This window comes from Furipterus horrens, unplaced genomic scaffold (assembly GCF_987537825.1).
Source record: "Furipterus horrens unplaced genomic scaffold, mFurHor1.1.pri manual_scaffold_5, whole genome shotgun sequence".
Classification (NCBI taxonomy): Eukaryota; Metazoa; Chordata; class Mammalia; order Chiroptera; family Furipteridae; genus Furipterus; species Furipterus horrens.
The window spans coordinates 162,105,184-162,125,999 of record NW_028327175.1 but is presented as its reverse complement, the minus strand read 5'-3'; the positions used below and the strand labels follow the sequence as shown (position 1 = coordinate 162,125,999).

Below are 20,816 nucleotides of genomic sequence, written 5' to 3'. Positions count from 1 at the left end.
GCTTTGTGGGTCTCTCGACCAGCTCAGAGCTCAGGGCCTTTTGCACAGCCTACGCTCAGTCCTTCTCCTGTACAGGTGCAGAGATCCATCCCCTGACTAAAGGGAGGTAGAACTAAGTCACACCTGCCCTTTCCCTAAGATACAGCCTGCAACTCAGCACCAGGGTGACCAGCTGCTGTGGCTTGCCCAGAACTATCTTGATTAGCACTGGAAGTTCCAAGCCCCAAGAAACTCCTCACACTTGGGCAAACTGGGGCAACTGGTCACTCTACTCAGCACACATATACCTGGGGCCATCACACTCTCCCCCTCCCCCACTGAACAGGGTCATTCTTTCTGAAACCTTGGTCTCCACCAAGGCTAATGAATAGGACCACAACCAGTCCCCTTAACCTGTCTGGCCCCTCAGACTGGATTGGGGCCTACCACAGGTCCATAGTCAGAGGCCTCAGTCTCCTCAGAGGTGAGCAGAGGCCCTACAACCTGTTGGAGATCCAGTTGTACCCTAGGCAGATAGCAGAGAGAGCCCAAGAAAGGCCTAGTGAAACCCTGAGCCTTGCTCCCAACCCAGGTGGGAGGTAGGCCACTTTGGGGTGACCCCACGTGGGCCGACCCTCAGGCTAGAGCCAGGCAGGGCTTGCCTGGGGCTCACTGAGGCTGCCTCTACCTGTCTGAGTTTGAGGTGAGTCACATCCTTCCTCTGCCCGTATGAGTCCGGGAGGGGAAAGGAGGGGAGAGCATCTAAATATAGCAGGGCCCAGACTTAGTGACACCTAAAGAGCTCTCCCTGGGCACTGGAGGAGGCAGCTTCTCATCCAAGCTGACAGACACCAGGTATGGCCCCCAGACATGCCTGCATTTGACTATAACAATGGCCTCTATTATGAACACTTCATATTTACCTCATTTTCTCTTATCCTCACAATGGCTTTATACAGCAGGCATTACTATCCTCATTTTACATGTGGAAACATGGAGGTCAAAGACGATAAGTAACTTGCTCGACATCATAGAGCTAGCATATAAGAGAGGCCAAATTTGGACCCAAATCTGAGGCATACTCCTGTGCATTATGGGGTATAGGTGGTGGTCTGTTATGTCTGAAGTTGGATGAGGGTCCATCGATCTCTGACCCTTTTCAGGACTTGGCCTTTGGAGACTAGCCTGGGATGATGATGATAATATGCCAAGCCTTAGGCTTAGGGCTGCCTTTCTTCTGTCTCATCTCTCTTACCCTGAACCCCTACCAGCCTTCACAGCCCCTCCAGAAACACGGAATGTGCTACACCCTCATTTTGGGGAGTGGGAGGTACTTTACAACAGCCCAGTGAGGGAAATGTCATGACCCCCACTTGACAGAAAAGGCAGAAAGGTCAAAGGGATCATGAACCTGATAGTGATCACAGAGACTGGATCAAGCCCTGGCCTGTTAGACTCTGAAGCTGAGGCTGTGTCCCCACACCCCAGCTGTCTGGCACGCAGGTTTGTTTGTGTGTGTGTGTGTGTGTGGCAGGGGGTTCCTCCGCTCTCCCCTGCTAAGCACACTTTCCCTGAGCCATCCCTGCTCCCACTTGCTAGATTACACGCAAAAACCAAACCTTGCATCAGCCAGTTTCTGTTTCTCTGGGCTTTCCCCACCGTTATCTGACTCAGCCCTCTGCCAGTTCTAGGAGACTGGACAGAGGAGGCCTCTCATCCCTATATACAGAGGGAGAGGTTGAGGCAGGAAGTGACTTACTCCAATGAGTCAGTGGCCAGAGTTAGCAGGGGCCCAGTAATGTTCCTGGGGTGCCACATACTCAGTGAAAGGCTTTTTAATGCCACACACTAGTATCAAGATTTGTGTTGAATTAATGAATGAATGTTATAGGTCATGGGTGAAGAGATGAGGGATGATATTGCAGAACAGATGAATATGATATAGGGAAGGAAAAAAATACCAGAAACTCAATCTTGCCCCGGTCACAGACTCTCCGATCCCAGCTGAGGCTTATATTGCAGCTCACTGTTCTCCCCACTATAAGAATTATCAGGACTATCATTTATTGGGTGAGTGCTATGACTGCCGGGGCTTAACACTTTATGACCATTATCTTGTTTAATCCTTACTACAACCCACTGAGATTGGTATGTATTATCAGCGTCCGCATTTGACAGATGACTGATTTATCTGAAGCTCAGAGAGGTTAAGCAACTTCCTCCAATGACACACAGCTCGGTCCTTGTTCCTACACACATAGGACAACAAATCCGGGGGCTGACTTAGACTAGCTCTCCATATCCAGCAGGGCAGATGGGCCCTGGCGCGTGTGGTACCCACGTGAGTTGCCCAGGTGTGTCTGCACCAGAACCCCGTGTGTCTGTCAGTGCAGTGCGCGGGTGGAAAGACAGCTCAGAACAGAACGCCAATCAGCCGGGGAAGGGGAAAATGAACCAGGGCAGCTGGACTGCACGGGGGTTTCAGGCAAGGGGAGCTGCTGGGGCAGTGTGCCCACACGTGCCCAGCGGCGTGCACACAGCCACAGGCTTGGCCTGTACAGGCACAGTTAGCCTCCGGTACAGTGCCCTCCCTCGAAACCCAGGACAAGGAGCCAGAAGAACTGGAGGAGGGTGGGTCACCTACTGTGGGCCCGTCTGCCAGGGCTCCCCGACCCGACCCCCCCACACCCGTCCAGCACCCGCAGACAGGCCCTGGCCGGCAGCGGCACGTTGCCTACGATTGCCCCATCCAGCCGCATCCCCTTGTGCCGTCCTGCACGTTGCGCACACCACGCACCCGGCGGGGCGGGGCGGGGCTGCCCAGGCTACCCTCTGCCTCGGCTCCTGGCCCGGCCCCCTACTCCCTCCCCGGCCCAGACCGAGGTCAGACTGAGTCCCAAGAGGCCCATTAACCCGGTGGTGGCCTGAGCTTCGTCCCAGACACCTTTGATGGTTGCCCTTTACTCTCTCTGCTCAGAGCCACGAATAAGGGAAATTGAGTAAGCCAATTTAGCAAGGCAGGAAACTCCTGACCACTTTGTTACAACTTTTTTTTTTGAGGGGGGGGCGGGGGTTGGGTAGGGGGAATTGGGGAGGAGACTCCTTAGGAGGGGACAGGAATTTCTGTAGTTAAGGAAATAAGGGACTAATTAATTCCTCTAGATCTTACTGGCCCCTGTCTATCTTCCAGGTCAGGCATAGAGCTTGACATTCCTAGGTGGTACACAAATTCTTGTTAAAATGCATTTCCTCAACCTCCTCCTGCTTTTGGTGACTGCCAAAAAGAAATTCCCAAGTGAAAGAGGGGTGGGTTTAGGGCTGTAGCTGAAGGCTGACATTTGTTTGGGGCCTTAGCTTCTGCCTTTGGCATTAGTTTGCTGTTTCACTTGAGCTAATCCCCTGATCTCTGTGGCTGCATTTCTGTAGGCGAATCAGTAATAAGTAACCTGCCTGGCCCTAAGGCTCAGGGCAGGCTTTGAACATCTGCCATTTGAAGCAGAGTTTCCTCCTGAGCATTAATATTCTCCTGGGTCTTTTCAGGCTGGAGCCACAGTATTTGGTGTCTGAGTGTAATGAGCCCTTCTCTATTGCCTATAGAATAAAATCCAAATTCCTTGGCTTGGCATTTGAGGCTTTCTGACATTGATTATATCCTGCCTCTTTAGCCTTATCCCCAAAGACACCCCTACACTGTAGCCTCAGGAGGAGTCTTCCCCAAAACACACCACACAATATTCATACTTCTGTGTCCTTGCTTATGCTGTTACCCCTGCCTAGAATGCTTTTCCCTATACTCCTCAAATGATTGGCTCCTTCTCATCTAGCTCTCCACTTAAATGTCACTAGACATTTAAGACCCGAGAGATCTTTTCTGAGTACCCAGTCTAAAGCAGGGGCCCTCTTAGTCCCTCTCAAAGCTTCTTGTTCCTTCCCTCCTCAGTTCTTCCTTCATCTTGGGAGAAGTTTGTCGCTCCTGGGACTGGAAGGCCTGAGGGAGAGACCATGTGCATTTCTTCATCTCCATATACCCAGGACTTAACAAGATGCCTGGCCTAGAGAAAGAGTTTAATAAATATTTATGGAAAGGAAGAAAAGAAGGATGATTGATAGCAAACACATTGAAAACAGCCCAAACGTCCATCAGTAGGGGACTGTTGTTGTAAATAGTACAGCCAGACAATGGAATAATAAGCAGCCATTAGATTGAAAAGTGTTCCTGATACCTTGTGAAGAAAGAAAGTTGGTATCTTTCTAACTTAAAAAAACAAACAAACAAGGGGGTTAGGGTGGGCATGTATAGATATATAAAGGCATAGATGTGTCTGTAAACATAAGAAAAACTCAAGACAGTATACACCAACCTAAATACCCCTGTAGAGTAAGATACAGACATTGTCATGGTTTATTACACATCTAAAACCTTGATCAGACATCATCTCCTCCGGAAGTCTTCTCTGATCCTGCCCCTGTGTTAGAGGAGCTGCCTCTGAGCACAAAGCCAGGTGCTCTGAAGCACACGGCCTGATGCGCCTTCCTCAGAGTCCAGTCCAAAGGCTGGGTGTGTGAGGTGAGGGCAACCCAGATGGACGGTAGTGGTTCCTCTGGGTATATGAGTCTGTCCACTTAGTGCAGGTAAAAAACAGCTCGTGAGGACAATGATGACAGCAGGACTGACACCAGGCAGCCTAGCTCCACCTCCCAGGTGATATTACTGCAGGTGGCCTTGGTCGATCAGCAGAGCCAAAATGTGACAGGAAGCCTGGCCTTAGTGCAAAGGTAGGCCCAGATGGCTCACTTCCAGATTTGGGACGCTCAGCCCCTGCTGTGGGAGGCACCCGAGGCAGCTTCTAACTGCCCTCTGGGTGCCTCAGAGTTAAGAAGGGTCAGATGCAACTTGGAGTAAGCAAAAGGCCTCCTGCCCGCCTACCCACTTGCTGTCTGTCCCACAACAGCTCCCTCGAGACCTGGAACAACACAGTTCAGACCAACTGGGCCAGGAGAGAGGAAGGAAGAGCGGCCAAGGGCTCAGGGTCAGATGTCTGAGCTTCCATTCCCACGGGTTCCTCTCATTATGCTTCTCAGGAACAGAAAAGAGTGCAAACCTTCGCCCTCACTTTAATCTCACCCTGGTTTCTCTTCCCCTGTGTCTCAGAACAGACTCCCCATCTAGAAAATTGTGGGGTGGTGCCAGGGTGGACCTTATATTCTGGAATTACGCAGTTTCCAGTGGTTTCAGGTCCACACCTTCCAGCCATGACTATAGACAACTGTTTTTGCCCCTCCGTGCCTCAGTTTCCCTAGTAAATTAATTAATGCATGACGCATGTTTAGAAGGAGGCCTAATATATTGAGTGTATTTATTATCTGTATGTGTTAGCTATATCTACATGGCTAGGATAATAACAGTACCTACCTCACTGAGCTGTTGTGAGTATTAAAGAACGCACATCAAGTGCTTGGCTGCGTAAGTGTTTACTTGTCTTAGTAAACATAATAGTGTGGGAGTACAGATCTTAGTCCCTGAGATGCCAGGAGATTAGCCACCCTGCTGGTGGCTTCCTAGGAATGGAGTGCAGGGTCCTTCATGGCCCAGGCAGCCACATTGGTTTGATAGTGTTACTATGCGGGGTGTTGCTGAGATGTCTGGTTAATCAACTGCCTGCTCCCTCAAACCCATGTAAACTGGCTCTATCTGGCTTTCTCAACACACCACTCTGGCAGCTGTCAAAGGCCCAGAGCACCGGGCAAAGTGTCAGGCCTGCTGCAAAATACATTGGAACTTTATCTGACCCCTGGCTCCTGTCCCAACTAGAAATACATTGGCTGGAACTTGCAGCCAAGCTCCAGCAAGCCTGGGGGAGGGAGGAGAAAGGCAGCCTTGGATCACAGACTAGATATTCCACCCCCCTCCATCCTTGTTGTCCCACCCCTTTTATTTGTACAATTCTACTAATTAATATGTTTCTAGTTATGAAGTGGTTTTTGAAACCTTCGGCTTAATCTTGAGCCCTGGGTTTGCAGAGAAAGAAGAAAAGGAAGACCATTCCCCAACAGCTCAGTCAAGTTTACTGCATACCTTTCCTCTTTTTCTTCAGTCAGTGTTGATTTGTGGCAGCCTTTTTAAAGGTCAGGACAATTCTGTGTGGTGGCGCCGTCTGGAACTCCCCAGAAAATGCCCATGACAATGGCAGCAGAGGCAGCCACGCCAGATTGGGATCTGGTGAGCTTTGGAGGGAGCATTGCTCAATCTGAGAGTCTGTCCCAGTCAAGGGTGAGTCTGCCTCCCTGCCCTGCTCCCTCTGGTGACTCCCACAGGGAGGTTCTGGAAAGGTTAGCAGGTCCCAGGGCAAACAGGTACCCCTCAAAAGGCCATTGTCTAAAATAAAAGGAATTCCAGGAGCACCCCTCCCCAAGCACTCATTGGAGCATTCAATAGAGCTTGCTAGTGAAAAGAAACAATGTGTTGTGGCCTGAGAGAACTTTAGTCATTAGGTTACTTTTTTTTTTTTTAAGATGTTACTTATTTATTTCTAGAGAGAGAAGGGCAGGAGAAAGAGAGGGAGAGAATTGCCTCTCCCATGCTCCCAACCCCGGGCCTGGCTGGCAACCCAGGCATGTGCCCTGACTGGGAATCAAACTGGCAACCTTTTGGTTCTCAGACCAGCGCTCAATCCACTGAGCCACAGCAGCGAGGGCAGATTACACTTTTAAGAGCACCAGAATTTCCCATTACACAGGTAATATTGTCAAGCCCCTAAACCTCACAGATTTGGAATTCCTTAGATTATTTGAAGGGGAGAGTAATGGGGGTGTGGGAGGAGGGAAATGGGACAACCGTAATAGAACAACAATAAAAAAATGGAAAAGAATAAAATAAAAAATAAATTAAGCTCAAAAAAAAAATAAAAAGAATATTTAAAAAGCCAGCCTGGTCATATTTCAGTATGGACTGTATATGAGATGATATTATGGAACTATTGTTAGCTTTCTCAGATGTGAAAATCACAATGTGATTATGTAGCAGAACAACCTATTTCTAGAAAATTCATGTTGAAGCATTTGAGGCTGAAACAGCATAAGGCCTGCAACTTTTTTTCAGATGGTTCACGAGGGTATCTGTGTCCATAGCAACTTTTCTATGTTTAAAGACTTTCTCAGTAAAACATTAAAGGAAAAACATTTAAATAAAATAAGCTATTCACATGCAAAACAAGTCAATACAGAATTCAGCTTATTCTAACTGAATGTCACCTCTCTTCTCTGAGGACAGAATAACAGAAACAAGATGGCCTCCAGGCCTGCTGAGTTGAGCCAACCAAAGAGAATCATTTTTAAAGAGTTTATTAAATACTTGTCTGGAAACAGTACTAATCATTAATCTTTCTAGTTCATGACCAGGAGAGGACTCATCTTGGAACTGGGACATTTCAGCTCTTTTAGCTGCTTGGAACCAGATTTAACACAAGTCAGGAAACACACTTTTAAGACATACTATGAGCAAAATCCTGAGACTTCACAAAAAATGTTTTCCCCCTGCTTATAATCCGATATTGAGTACAAGGTAGTCACAAATTTTTTTAATGTGGTTGTTATATGTTGAATTGTAACTCACTCCCCACCACCACTAATTCATATGTTGAAGTCCTAACCCACTGTACCTCAGAATGTGACTGTATTTGGGAATAAGGTCATTGAAAATGAAATTAGTTAAGATGAAGTCAGTAGGGGGACCCTAATTCAACCTGACTCGTGTACTTATAAAACAGGGAAATTTGGGCCGACAGAGAAACACACACACAGGGGAAACACCATGTGAAACTAAAGGCCAAGTCTGAAGTGATGCTTCTACGAGCAGGAACGCCAGAGATTGTCAGCAAACCACCAGAGCCAGGTGAGAGGCCTGGAGCAGATTCTCCCTCACAGCCCTTGGCACTAATCCAACTGACACCTCGAGTTTGGACTTTTAGCCTCCAGAACTGAGACAATAAATTTCTGTTGTTTAGGCCACCCAGTTTGTGGTGATTTGTTATGGCAGCCCTAGCAGACTAGCACAGTAGAAAAATATACACACCATAAAATGTACTGTTCTAATCATTTTCAAAGTGTATGGTTTGTTGACGTTAAGTACATTCAAATTGTACAACTATTTTTTATTTTTAGCTAGGGTTAAGACCCAGGACTCAGGGAAGTTTGGAAGGCCTAGTTCCATATCTGCCTCTGCTTTGCTGAGAGACCTGTTTCATCACGTGTGCAGTGAAGAGACGGGGCACAACTTCCCACTTGATGGTATCATTGCCCTGTGTGGAGAAATTATAATAGCATAATAGCTCACAATTTACCAAGCAATTATTATGTTCCAGGACCATGCTAAGGGCTTTACAAGAATTATCTCTTTTAATAATCACAACTTTATCAGGAAGGTATCATTAGTCCCATTTGACAGATGGGGAAATTGAGCCTCAAAGAGATTAAATAACATGGCTCAGTTTTGGCAGCCCTAGAAGGTGCAGGGGTGGAGGCCTTAACCACTGTGTAATATTGCCTTCAGTATCTTCTGGCCACACTGGCCTAGGAGAAAATAAAACGCATAAGATATTGATCAGATTGAAACATGTTTGTGCCAAATCAGCCAACTGCCCCAGAGCCCCCAAACATTTTATCTGACAGCTTATTACCTTGACTTATACATTTTGATCACTTAAACATGTGACATATGGGTTTCCATTTGTGCTCCTGCCCAGCATCCCAAAGGTTAGGGGCAGGCCATGCATACAAAGTTTCCTTGAGCCAACAGATTGCAGATGATGGTGGCCAGAGCTTGAAAGTGCCTAGGGGTAAGAGGGAGAAGCCACAGTCTCTCAGCATGGACTGGGCCAGCTCTTACCTCCAGTCATTTCACATATTTCCACCACGGGGCAAAAAGTCAGTTGCGACTGTGTGGGGAGAAGTCCCACACGCCCGGGTGGTCTGACTTGGTGGTCCTCCTACTGCAGGACTTGCTTCTCCATAATTTTCAGCTACCCGCTCAGCCCAGATTTTCCTCAGTCCTCAAAGTACATCTGTTTTCTTTCTCTTCAAATACACCTCTCTGTTTCCCAGGACAGAAAACGCTAAGACAAGTCTGCTGCCCAAGAAAGAAAGACAGGGTTGAAGAGATAAGACAGAAAGGGGCTCCTGCTGGGCAGGGTCTTGCAATGATTTCCCAGCGGAGGGGGCCACAGGGAGAGGGTGAGCAGGAGAAGATGGGTGAGCCAGAGGGTTCAGCACGGCAGTGGTCCTGCTGGGAGGAGCTGCTGTGTCTGATGGAAGGGATGGTGGGCTGGGCGGGGCCCCCAGATGCCGCAAGAGAAATCCCAGTGTGGCCTCTTGAGCCAACTGTGATCCCACACACAGCAGGGCCAAACCAGACCTGCTGACTCCAGCTGAGGCCTGCCCGTCTGAGGAGATGAAGGAAGGTGGAAAGTGGCTGAATATGCCCAGGTTTGGCTGTGGCCTCATTGAAACTCCTTTCTTCCACAGTTTCCTGAGGCTGTGGCTGGCATTGTGGTGTGGGGGAGGGGAAACTTGCTCTTACCCTTCTAGGTTCTTCTGTCTGCTAAGAATTAAATTGACATGAAACAGAAAATCAAACTTAATTTTACACATACAATGTGAATAGGTAGCCAGGTAACCGAAGCTTATATAACCTCAGGAGCTAAGGAGAAGGGCAGGGGTCTGGGAATACAAAATGGATTAGGGCCATTCACAGGAAGGCAGAGGAGAGGTCAACAAAAGGTTGCCCAGTTACTCAGATAAGTTTCTTAGAAGAAAAGGAATCTGAAGTAATGGCTCTCTTCCTGGTGTGGGCCCCTTTTCCTATGTAAATTTAGGTAGCTGAGGGGAAGATAAAAAGCTTTTCCTCAATCTGCTGGGTTTTGATTGCTTTTAGCTCAAAATAATCTTTATGTCAAAGTGGCACATTCAGAGAGACTTGTTCTGAACCCCTTCAATAGGCTGCCATGGTGCCCTGGTAAGCTCTCCCCTTGGGCCTCACAGTGGGCCTGTGGACTCAGCCAGGTGGTCGTTACACCCATGTCACCAGTGAGGACATGAGAAGTGAGCAGGTGACTGCCTTGTTAAAGGTCACACAACCAGGAATGTGTGAACACTAGGCCTTGGGAAAGGAAAACCAGTGGCCAGATTCCAGAGAGGGTACAATTCTCATCATGACCACCGTCAGAGTACCTATTGATTGAGCACTTACTGGATGTCTGCTCTCTTGCCTAACCCCTGAGCCTATAGGAAAGGCCCTATATAGTCATTGTTATCCCCATTCTAAGAATGAGGTAGCTGATACCCAAAGGGGTTAAGTTAATTGCCCAATGTCACACGATAGCAACATACAAAATTGACAGCCCAGGTCTGAGGGCAAAGCATGTGCTGACCTGGTCCCCAAATGTGAGCCTCTACCATGAGTATACACACACACTGAGAAACACCTGTGGAGAACACGTGTTGCGGGAGAAGGAGAGCCCGATTCCAAGCAGCAGGGAGCAGCTGCGTTGGCAGGTGCCGGTGAAAATGTGTGGTGTGCCCAGCTTTGACAGTGGCACACAGCACGTGGGAGTTTGTTGACGGCAGGGTGTGGGATGGCAGCACCATCGCCATGTGTGTTTCTGCTGGCAGCAGAATGTTCTGGTCTGTGTTGATAAACAACAGTTTGGGCAGGCGCAAGGCTGGAGCAAGGACAGAAGCAGAAGCGAAGCCCTGGGAGGCGGAGGGGTGAGGGCAGGAAGGAGGGGATGTGACCAGAGTTGGTGGTGGCTACAGCCTGCAGCTCCCAGAGTGAGGGGCAGCAGGGTGGCAGCTGTTGTTTTCTCAGCTGACCTCACTGGGTGTGGATCGCTCTACAAACCACCTGATGCTTATAAACACGAAAAACAGGAGCAGGGACACACTGTGAGGAAGAGAGTGTTCTTCCTGGGGTGCTAGTTGCACGGGTGGAGGTTTAATCAACAGCTGAAACCAGTGCAAGCGCATCATGATTCCCACAGCCAGGCAGATTCCTCAAAAGCCATCTTCTTGGAAGAGCTGCATCCCTGAGATCAGCCGGCTCATGACTGTAATCGGAGGCCCTGCATCTCACCCTCGCCTCTTGGCAGACACAGGTGCATGCCTGCAAAGGCATCTTAACTGGGAGTTACCCTGTGACAGACTTCCTGGGGCTCAGTCCCCACCCCATCATTCCCCCAGCAGGTCTGCCCCCCAGAATGTCTCCTTTACCTGCTCCCTCTCCATTAGCTGAACTATATGCTACCTCCAAGATCCTATGTATTTCTTACCACCTCCTGGAAGCCTTCCAGCCACCCTGGGAGGGCCTCAGGACTGCCTCCTCAGAACTTCAGCTCCTCTTGCTGCCAGAGCCCCTCACATAGGCTTACCACATGGATGCTGTCTGAACATCTGCTCTGTGCAGGGCACTGAATTGAGCAAAATGGGGACTTACAAAGATCCCTGCTGCCCTCAAGGATCTTATGTTGGGGTGCACAGAGGGCAAACGCACAAATGAGGGTGTGATGGGGCTGGACAAGACCTGGAGAGGTCATTCAGTGCATTCCCCTGCCTCTAGGCAGCACTAGCATTATCACAGCTGGGCGAGCCTTTATCTTGTTTTGATGACTTTGGAAACCAGGCATTCCACACCCTTCTCTGGTCAGTCATTCTCCTGTCTAAACATTCTAGCCAGGAAGTCCTTCCTCATGTCTAATTCAACTCTCTGTGATGTGAGTTGTTTTTTTTTTTTTTTCTTTCTTTCTTTTTTTTTTTTATTTTGGTTTTTCAATTACAGTTGTCCCCTTTTCCCCTAATTTCTCTCTGATGTGAGTTTTTATCCTGCAGCTCTTGTGGGTCTGACTGGAGACAGGGAAATGCCTCCTTCTTCCCTGCCTTCATCCTAGGTCAGAAGCCACCAGAGCTTAAATTAGGACCGAAGTCCTAACTCACTGTGTAACACTAAGTGAGTCACCACTACTCTCTGAGCTTCAGCTGACCTTCAGCTTCATCTGTAAAATGAAGCTAATGAGGCCCACAGTGCAGGAATTGAGAGCATCAGATGAGACTATGAATGTGAATGTGTGGAAGAGACAAAACCCACTATGAACAGGCGGCTATAATTATTATTAAGTAATAACTGCCCATCCTGGCTGAACCATTGAGTATGATGGTTTCCAACGTGGTAATACACAGGATAATTTTAGGTGGTACAGGGATAAATATTTAAATTAAAATTAAATATTTAAATATTAAAATATAAATATTTAAATTAAAATTTAATTTGTGTCAGTATTATTGCTTAGAACAAAGGCATGTTAAAACAACAACAAAAACTGAACATTGTTTTAAAGAAAAAAATATTGAGTAAATGCTACTCCAGGTAGCACGATGCGAGGGGAGGAATCATAAAGGTGGTTTGAGAAATGCTGGCTGAGTGAAGATAGCAAAGGAAAAAAAAGGAGGATAGTACCTAAGAGCAGGCAGGTGTGGCTGAGTCAGGGGACAGATGAGAAATGAAGGCCCAAAGGATGGGAAGAGACAACTGTTGAGTGGCTGTTGAGCGTCCTGCCCACAGATGCCCTCTCTGGGTTCTGGAAGAGTCTGTCTCCCCCCAGAGTTGGGCTGTTAGCAGCTCTAGCAAGACCGATGGGTGGGCAGGGCTGGGATTTCCTGTCCATACTAATGGTTCCAAGGGCTCAGTGACCCCTCTGCATCCAGGTCTCCCCTACCAGCAGCAACTGGACAACTCTAACCCCATCTAGAAGCCCTCCTGCAGTGTTGCCTATTCATGGTTTGTGAACCTCTGCTGTGGTACCCAGTGACAGGGAACTCACACTGCTCAAACAATGCCCTTCCTCTATTCCCAACATGGGATTGGGCAAAGAGGCCCTGGCATAAAGATCCTCTGAGACCCTCTATGTGGCAGGCCACGGACACCAAGTGAGTGAGAGACCCCTGCCCTCCAGGAGCTCACAGCTGAGCCAGGGAGAGCCCCCTCTCAAGGCCATCCCAGCTATGATGGAGCTGGGTCTAAGACATAGGATAGGTTGGAGGAAACAGTCCCCTCTCCCTGTGGGTCCTCAGGCTCCAAGGACCACACATTCTATTGGAAGAGGACATCACCTCCCTGTGCCCTGGGAAGAGGCTCCAGGCCCCTCATTGACCCTCCATCCCCAACCCTAGCACTGAGCATTCTTATGTTTCCTCTTGAGTCGGGGTTTCCCAAACCTTGGGTCTCTTCAGAGGTTCTCTGGAATCTGAGAGACCTCTACGAGACTTTAAAATGTTTGTGTTTTCATTTTGGAATAATCTGAAAAAATCAACAGAAACATATTCTACATTATCTAGATGCTTGGCTTACAGCCTTATTATGTGATCACAAGATTTTAGTGTGTACATTTGCACTGATGTTTATGAAAAGCAGTTAACTTGTTATGTTTCAAAGATTTTATTTATTTATTTTTAGAGAGAGTAGAGGGGAGGAGGAAACAGAAGGAGAGAAACAGCAAAATGAGAAACATTGATTGGATTGCCTCTCAACTGTACACGCCCCAAACCCATAACCCAGGCATGTACCCTGACCCTGAATCGCACTGACGACCTTTCGCTTCGTGGAACAACACCTGACCAACTGAGCCACACCAATCAGGATGAAAACATTTAATTTAAGTAGAAGCTACATACAGAAAAACACACAAACCTTAAGTATATAGCTGGATGAATTTTCACAAAGAGAACACATCTGTGAAACCAATACTCAGATCAAGAAACAGAATATTATTAGTGTCCCCCTACCCACAGACCCTCCTCAAGACCTTCCATATCCCCAAAGTTAACCACTATCCTGACTTCTCCCACCATAGATCAGTTTTCCTGGCTTTGAACTTGATATAACTGGGTCATATAGAATAACTGGTCCCGGGCCCCTTTATCTCAGCGTTATGCCAGTGAGATTTATTATTGTTGTTGGCATGTAGCTGAAGTTGACCGTGGCTACCTTCTAATCCAGCAGATCCTCAAGTATGGTTCTTGGGGTTCCATGAACCTACTAGTTGGAGAAAAGCGCATATGGGTGTGTGCTGGCTTAGAAGGGTGTTGAATGCAGCCAGCTGCAGGTTACACAGTCCTGTCCTCGCTATTCACTCTGCAGCTTAGGTCATGCCACTGTCCGTCTCCAGACTTGCAGTTTCCCCAATGCACCACGCTCAGCCAGGCCACTAGGTCTTTGCAGATGCTGTTCCTTCCCTATGCCTGGGATGCCCTTCCCTTGCTTGTCTGCCTAGCAAAGGCCTGTGTATCTTGTGTTCTCTGAAAGGCTGCCTCCTCTATGAGGAGGTCTCCCCTGGTTTCCCTGGGCAGACGCGAGCACCCCTTCTCTTGTGCTTCCACTTACCACACTGCGTGGTCATTACAGGTCTGTCTCCCCATTAGACTGCAGGCTTTTGTAGGAGGGTGAGGGGACACTGGACTCATTCTCAGTGCAATCCAGGAGGGAGTCCTGCTGCACCCCCACCCAGGGCCACCAGAGGAAGGGGCAGGGCTCTCTGTCCTGGCTCACCTGCTCCATTAAACATGGAGTTCAGTTGGGCCCTGCACCCCTCCACCGTGAGCAAGGGCAAACAGCATCAGAACTGTGGTACAGCGCTTTCTTAGACAAGCCACCACACCAGAGAATTAAGATAGCCCTGCCCTAGAGCCAATGGTTGGGATACTTTACCAAGCAGGTGTCAATTTCCTGATCTGTGAAATGAGGACAATGAACTTGGCCACCTTCCTCTTTCCTGAGAAGAGTTCAAGGTTAATGAATGTCCAAGACAGGACATAACTATACCTAAGGCTGAGTGCAAGCTGCCTTGAGGCAAGGGCATGGCCTTGGTGACCCTTGATTGTCTCTTGCTACCTGGACTGAAGTGCAGTGTGAGACCCACAATTCAGCTGGGGCTGCTCATCTTGCTCTCCCACCCTGCTCTGGGTGGGTCTTGTCTTGGAAGCCCTAGTCTGCTTACTAAGCACCTACCCTACTCATTCCTACGTAAGTTTGCCCAACCCTGTGCCTTGTCCTGCAAGTGCTCTGTCCACGCCATTGTAGTAAGTTAGGTTTCTTTGTCTCTGTTCAGAGTGTCCCTCCTCTAGGTAGCCTTCTCTGGACAGTCTTGGGCATGCTGACGCTCATCTACCCTGTTGGCATTTATGAAGAGTTTGGGTCCTGATCGGCCCCCAACTTCCGGGCCCCACTCTATCCGGAGGTAGAACTGGAGCCATCCAGTGTGCTCCTTGGAAGAGCGCGCTCAGTCCTGTGGGGAAAGCGCGAGCGGCTCCCTGTTGCCATGGTGACCAATACCTCTTCATTAGCCACTGAGGTCGAGATCCCACCTCCTCCATCAGAAGAGACCAACTAAAGGCCAAATGGTTGAGACCCTTTTGTAGGATCAGTGGAGGTGACAGGTCTTGACTCTCATCCAGCACGGAGACCCATGGGCACGTGACCCCATTTTTCATGGTAATCGTGGCTGCGATAGAGCTGTGTCCAAGAGGCAGTGGATGGAGGCGGCGGGGCCCTAGGGGAAGAGCACCTCGCCAGGATGTTTCCTCGGGCAGGGCTGGGTAGATGGCGAGCTGGGTGGATGGACCGGGAAGAAAGCAGTTTTTATTCTCAGCTGTTTAGGCCTGGAGGGCCGGCTCCCTGGGGCTGCAGCCAGGTCCCCAAGGGCCGCCAGGCAGAGGCGGAGCTGGAGACAGTGCTCTGCAGGGAAGAAGCAAAGTATTAGGGAAGAGGGTGGGGAAGATCTCACAGGCAAAAGACGGCTGAAGCTCCTGGAGATGGAAGTAATTTGTCTTTGTAGTCAAATGAGACTCGCGTTCGAATCCCTGCTCTGCCCCCATTAGCGGCGTGACCTTGCACACAGGTGCCCTCCTCTCTCTGTGGGGGAAGGGGTCGAACACCCGTTACTTGTGCCGATGCCTGTGCTGAACACCTAGGAGTAATTCTTTCCATAACCCCCTCAAAGCAACCCTGAAATGTGTGGGAGCCATTTTACAGATGAAGAAACTGAGGCTCAAGGAGGCTACTTAAGAAACGCCCTACGTGAGCTCAATTACCAGAGGTGAGAATGATCTGGAGAGAAGTGGGAGGAGCCGCTCCCACCCTGCCCCCAGACATCTCAGCCTGCGCTCAGAAGGAAGGAAGGAAGGAAGGAAGGAAGGAAGGGCACAGAGCCCAGCTGTGAGACTTGCGCGGTTCCTTTTAGCACAACTGCGTCAGGCTCTCTCTGGGGGTTAAACCGCTGCTAACTTGTGACAACGCCTGATTACAGGAGATGAGAAAGGGGAAACCGAGCCCTCTCCAGCAAGTTCCCTTTTGTAGGAGACAGAAGATTAAAGAAGATGGAGCCTACCCTCACGGGAAGCAGCGAGGGAGTGTTTGTAACTCCTTCTTGCCCTTTCAAAACCGCTAAGATTATTTCTGGAAGCCCTCATTTAACAGTAACAGACCCATTTAATTTAGCCTGGTTGGGATTGAGACCTGGCAGGGAGCGACTCCCATGGGACAGTACTGATGGGCTCTGACAGACTGGGCGCTGAATTTAGCATTACCCTGGATCTGATCTCTGGGCCTCACATTTCTCACCTGTGAAATGGGCTCGATTAGACTGTGAGAATGAGGAAAAATAATCAGAACACCCACTAGAGCATTTCTTGGTGCCACCTGTTATCTGGATGGGTCAGGCAGTCCTCTGCACAAAGTGTGTCCCACCCCCACCCCACACACATACCAGTTTCCTGGGACCCTGAGTCAGAGGGAGAGACTTTTTCAGATGGCTTGCGCAGCTCACCTCCCTGGGCCAGAGTCATTAACAGACACTTATGGAACGCCTAAAAGTTGGTGTTTTTTGAGTGTCTAACGTGTCAGGCTGTGTTAAATATTGGACCCTGATCAACCCTTCTAATCATCCCAGAATAACCCTTCCTTTCTCTTGAGAAATACCATTAGCATCATCCCCTATTTTGCAGATGAGGAAACTGAAGTTTATAGAGAGGTTAAGAAAGTTCACCATATGAATTGCAGACTCTTTCTGATACAAACGAAAAAAAAGAAAAAATCCTGATTCAAACTGGTTTATGCAAAAAAGGGAAGTTACTGGCTTCAGAAGCTACAAATCCAGACATGACGATCTGGAGACTCAAAGACGTCATAAAGATTGAATCTCTCTACTCTGCCTTCACCATCTTGGTGTCATATTTGGACTCTGTGAGTGATTCATATCATTCCAAATTCTAGTTCAGTAGAAAAGAGAACCTCTTCTCGGTGATTGGGACACAAGGACCAGGACTTGCTCTAATTATACAGTTGGGAGGTCACATGACCACACTGATAAAAGACACTGCCCAGGAAGATTCAGTGCTGACTGGCAGATCTGGTGGTCTGGTCACAGGCTCCACACCTGCAGCCTCGCCTGTACCAATGGGCTGACAGGGAAGTGGGGAGCAACGTTTCCCCAAACGAGAAATGGAAGAGATGGGGAATGGGCGCCAGGAGCTAACTCTACCTGTAACCACAGGCCACATGATTGAGAAGAGCTGGGGTCTGGATTGAGCCTTGGTAGTCTGACTCCAGAACCCACGTTCTGAACTTCTCTGCACCTTCTACTACAGGTGTCAGCCTTGTGCTAAGCACTTGGTAGAGAAAACAGATGTAGGAGGTGAGGCCCCTGCCCTGGGAGAGAGCCCGCCCCCTCCTCCCTGGTCTCAGGTCAATCCTCATCACATCTGGTGCCCACCCTCACCTCCTGCCCCAGCTGCTGTTGTTCCTGAAGGGCCCTTGGAGCCTTTCTGATAGCTGGGCCTGAGCTGTTGCCTGCCATGCTACAGAAGGCTCTCCGCATTTAGCTGGAGTTATGCTCTATCCTGGGGCTGGGGCTTCCTGTTTCTCCAGCAGAGGAGAGATTCTTCAGGCACTGGGACTATGTCCTCCTTTCCCTGCCTGTGGTTCCTCTTTGGGACCAGGCAGGATTCATGCAGTAGGCAGCAACTATGATTTTAAGGGCTCTGGGGAGCCCTTCTCTACCTCCTATATACCTTCTTTACTTTTAAAATTCCGTCATTAGATGGAATTTCACTCATTTAACTCCTATTAAGATTTAAATTCTCTCTCTCTCTCTTTTTTTTTTTTTTTTTTTTTGGCAAGATGGCAGAGTACGACTTGACTATACGCATCGCGCACTTTTTGGATCGGCATCTAGTGTTTCCGTTGCTTTTCTCTCCGTAAAGGAGATATATAATGAAAAAGAATTATTACAAGGAAAATTGGATCTTCTTAGTGATACCAACATGGTAGACTTTGCTATGGATGTATACAAAAACCTTTATTCTGATGATATCCCTCATGCTTTGAGAGAAAAAAGAACCATGGTTGTTGCACAACTGAAACAGCTTCAGGCAGAAACGGAACCAATTGTGAAGATGTTTGAAGATCCAGAAGCTACAAGGCAAAGTCAGTCAACCAGGGATGGCCGGATGCTGTTTGACTACCTGGTAGACAAGCATGGTTTTAGGCAAGAATATTTAGACACACTCTACAGGTATTCAAAATTCCAGTATGAATGTGGGAATTATTCTGGAGCAGCAGAGTATCTTTACTTCTTTAGAGTATTGGTTCCAGCCATGGACAGAAATGCTTTGAGTTCACTCTGGGGGAAACTGGCCTCTGAAATCTTAATGCAGAATTGGGATGCAGCCATGGAAGACCTTACGTGGTTAAAAGAGACCATTGATAATAATTCTGTGAGTACTCCACTCCAGTCTCTTCAGCAGCTAATGTGGCTCATTCACTGGTCTCTGTTTGTTTTCTTCAACCACCCCAAAGGGCGTGATAATATTATTGATCTCTTCCTTTATCAGCCACAGTATCTTAATGCAATTCAGACGATGTGTCCACATATTCTTCACTATTTGACTACAGCAGTCATAACAAACAAAGATGTTAGAAAACGCCCGCAGGTGCTAAAAGATCTGGTTAAAGTTATTCAGCAGGAGTCTTACACATATAAAGACCCAATTACAGAGTTTGTCGAATGTTTATATGTTAACTTTGACTTTTGATGGGGCTCAGAAAAAGCTGAGGGAATGTGAATCTGTCCTTGTGAATGACTTCTTCTTGGTGGCTTGTCTTGAGGATTTTACTGAAAATGTGCATCTCTTCATATTTGAGACTTTATGTCGCATTCACCAGTGTATCAGTATTAACATGTTGGCAGATAAACTGAACATGACTCCAGAAGAAGCTGAACGGTGGATTGTAAATTTGATTAGGAATGCAAGCCTGGATGCCAAGATTGATTCTAAATTAGGTCATGTGGTTATGGGTAACAATGCTGTCTCACCCTACCAGCAAGTGATTGAAAAGACCAAAAGTCTTTCATTTAGAAGCCAGATGTTGGCCATGAATATTGAGAAGAAACTTAATCACAATAGTAGGTCAGAGGCTCCTAACTGGGCAACCCAAGACTCTGGCTTCTACTGAAGAACTGTAAAGAAAAGACAAAAAGAACTATAAAGGAACGATGAAATAATAAAACCATTACATAAACAGTGACATACATTTTAGAAACAACATATTGAGTATAAATTTTGGAACATTTCAATAAAAGTGGCTGTGTTTCAAAAAGAAAAAAAGATTTAAATTCTCCTGAGAGAGGGAACATAGTAGGTCTTCCCACTCACTCACACTGTAGTGAGAAGTAGTTCACAAAATCCTTCCTGAGGGCAGGCTTTGTTATCAAGACCACCATTTACTGAGTGCCCTCCACTGATTCAAAAGCTTTTCATGCATTATCTCATTTAACCCTCTTAACTCTGCCATGTGGGTACTATTATTATCCCTGTTTTACAAATTGGGAAACCGAGGCTCAGGGTCTGCGAGCAGTGGAGCTGGGATTTGACTGCTTGAATTCTGGTTCCAGAGCCTACATTATCACTCCTCTAATACTCTTCAGTTTACAAATGTATTCAGTGTATTTATATACACCTTTTGGGCCTCCCTACAATTCAACAAGGTCATTAGGATAGTATGATCATCCTCATTTTATAGAGGAGAATGTTGAGGAGGCTAAGTTTGGTAAACTGGTGAGAGGCTCCAGGATTTAGACTCATTATTCCTATCTGAGACCAGTTCTCCTGGGCCCCACGCAGCACATGGTGAGAGAAGCCTTGAGTCAGCTCACTGATGTCCTGGGGATGGAAGGAGTGTGGCGGGCATGGAAGCTCGGAGCTCCCAGAACAAATCTGCTCTTTCTCCTTCTTTCTCTCTTTCCTTCCACCCATTCATTCAGCCACCTGAGCTCCTACTAAGGATGATGGTTGTGGGTAGGCAGTGTCCAAAACAAGTGTCCCTTGTGTCCTCACAGAGCTGACAGCCTAACAAACTAATAACAAAAAATACTTGCAATTTCTTGTGTTTAAGGTGAGCTGGGCGCCATGCTGTGTGAACATGCACCATTCTCACAGCCCTCTTTTTCAGGTAGAAGGCTGGGCCTTAGGAAGGGCTCAGGGCATTGACTCCTTTAATATGACTCCAGTAGAACTTCAGAGTCCAAGCATCTCACCACTGGGCTGGACTGCCTCCCTTCTGGGGCGTAGTGAAGACCCAGTGGATGCTTATGGAGCCACGAACACACACACAGCGTTGGCTCACCCAGCATCAGAGGCAGCCATCTAGGCTACCTCCAGCACCTTCCCCCGCTCCAGGAGCCAGGCCTCACCCAAAAAAGGAAGTTGTGTGGGGAAAGGCCACCTCTTAAGGCAGGAAC

The 20,816-nt window shown here is 48.0% G+C and overlaps 1 pseudogene; it reads left to right on the top strand.

The window, feature by feature from the left end:
- Positions 1-18,196: 18,196 nt before the first annotated feature.
- On the top strand, positions 18,197-19,660 carry LOC150010261 (eukaryotic translation initiation factor 3 subunit E pseudogene; annotated as a pseudogene).
- Positions 19,661-20,816: the final 1,156 nt, after the last annotated feature.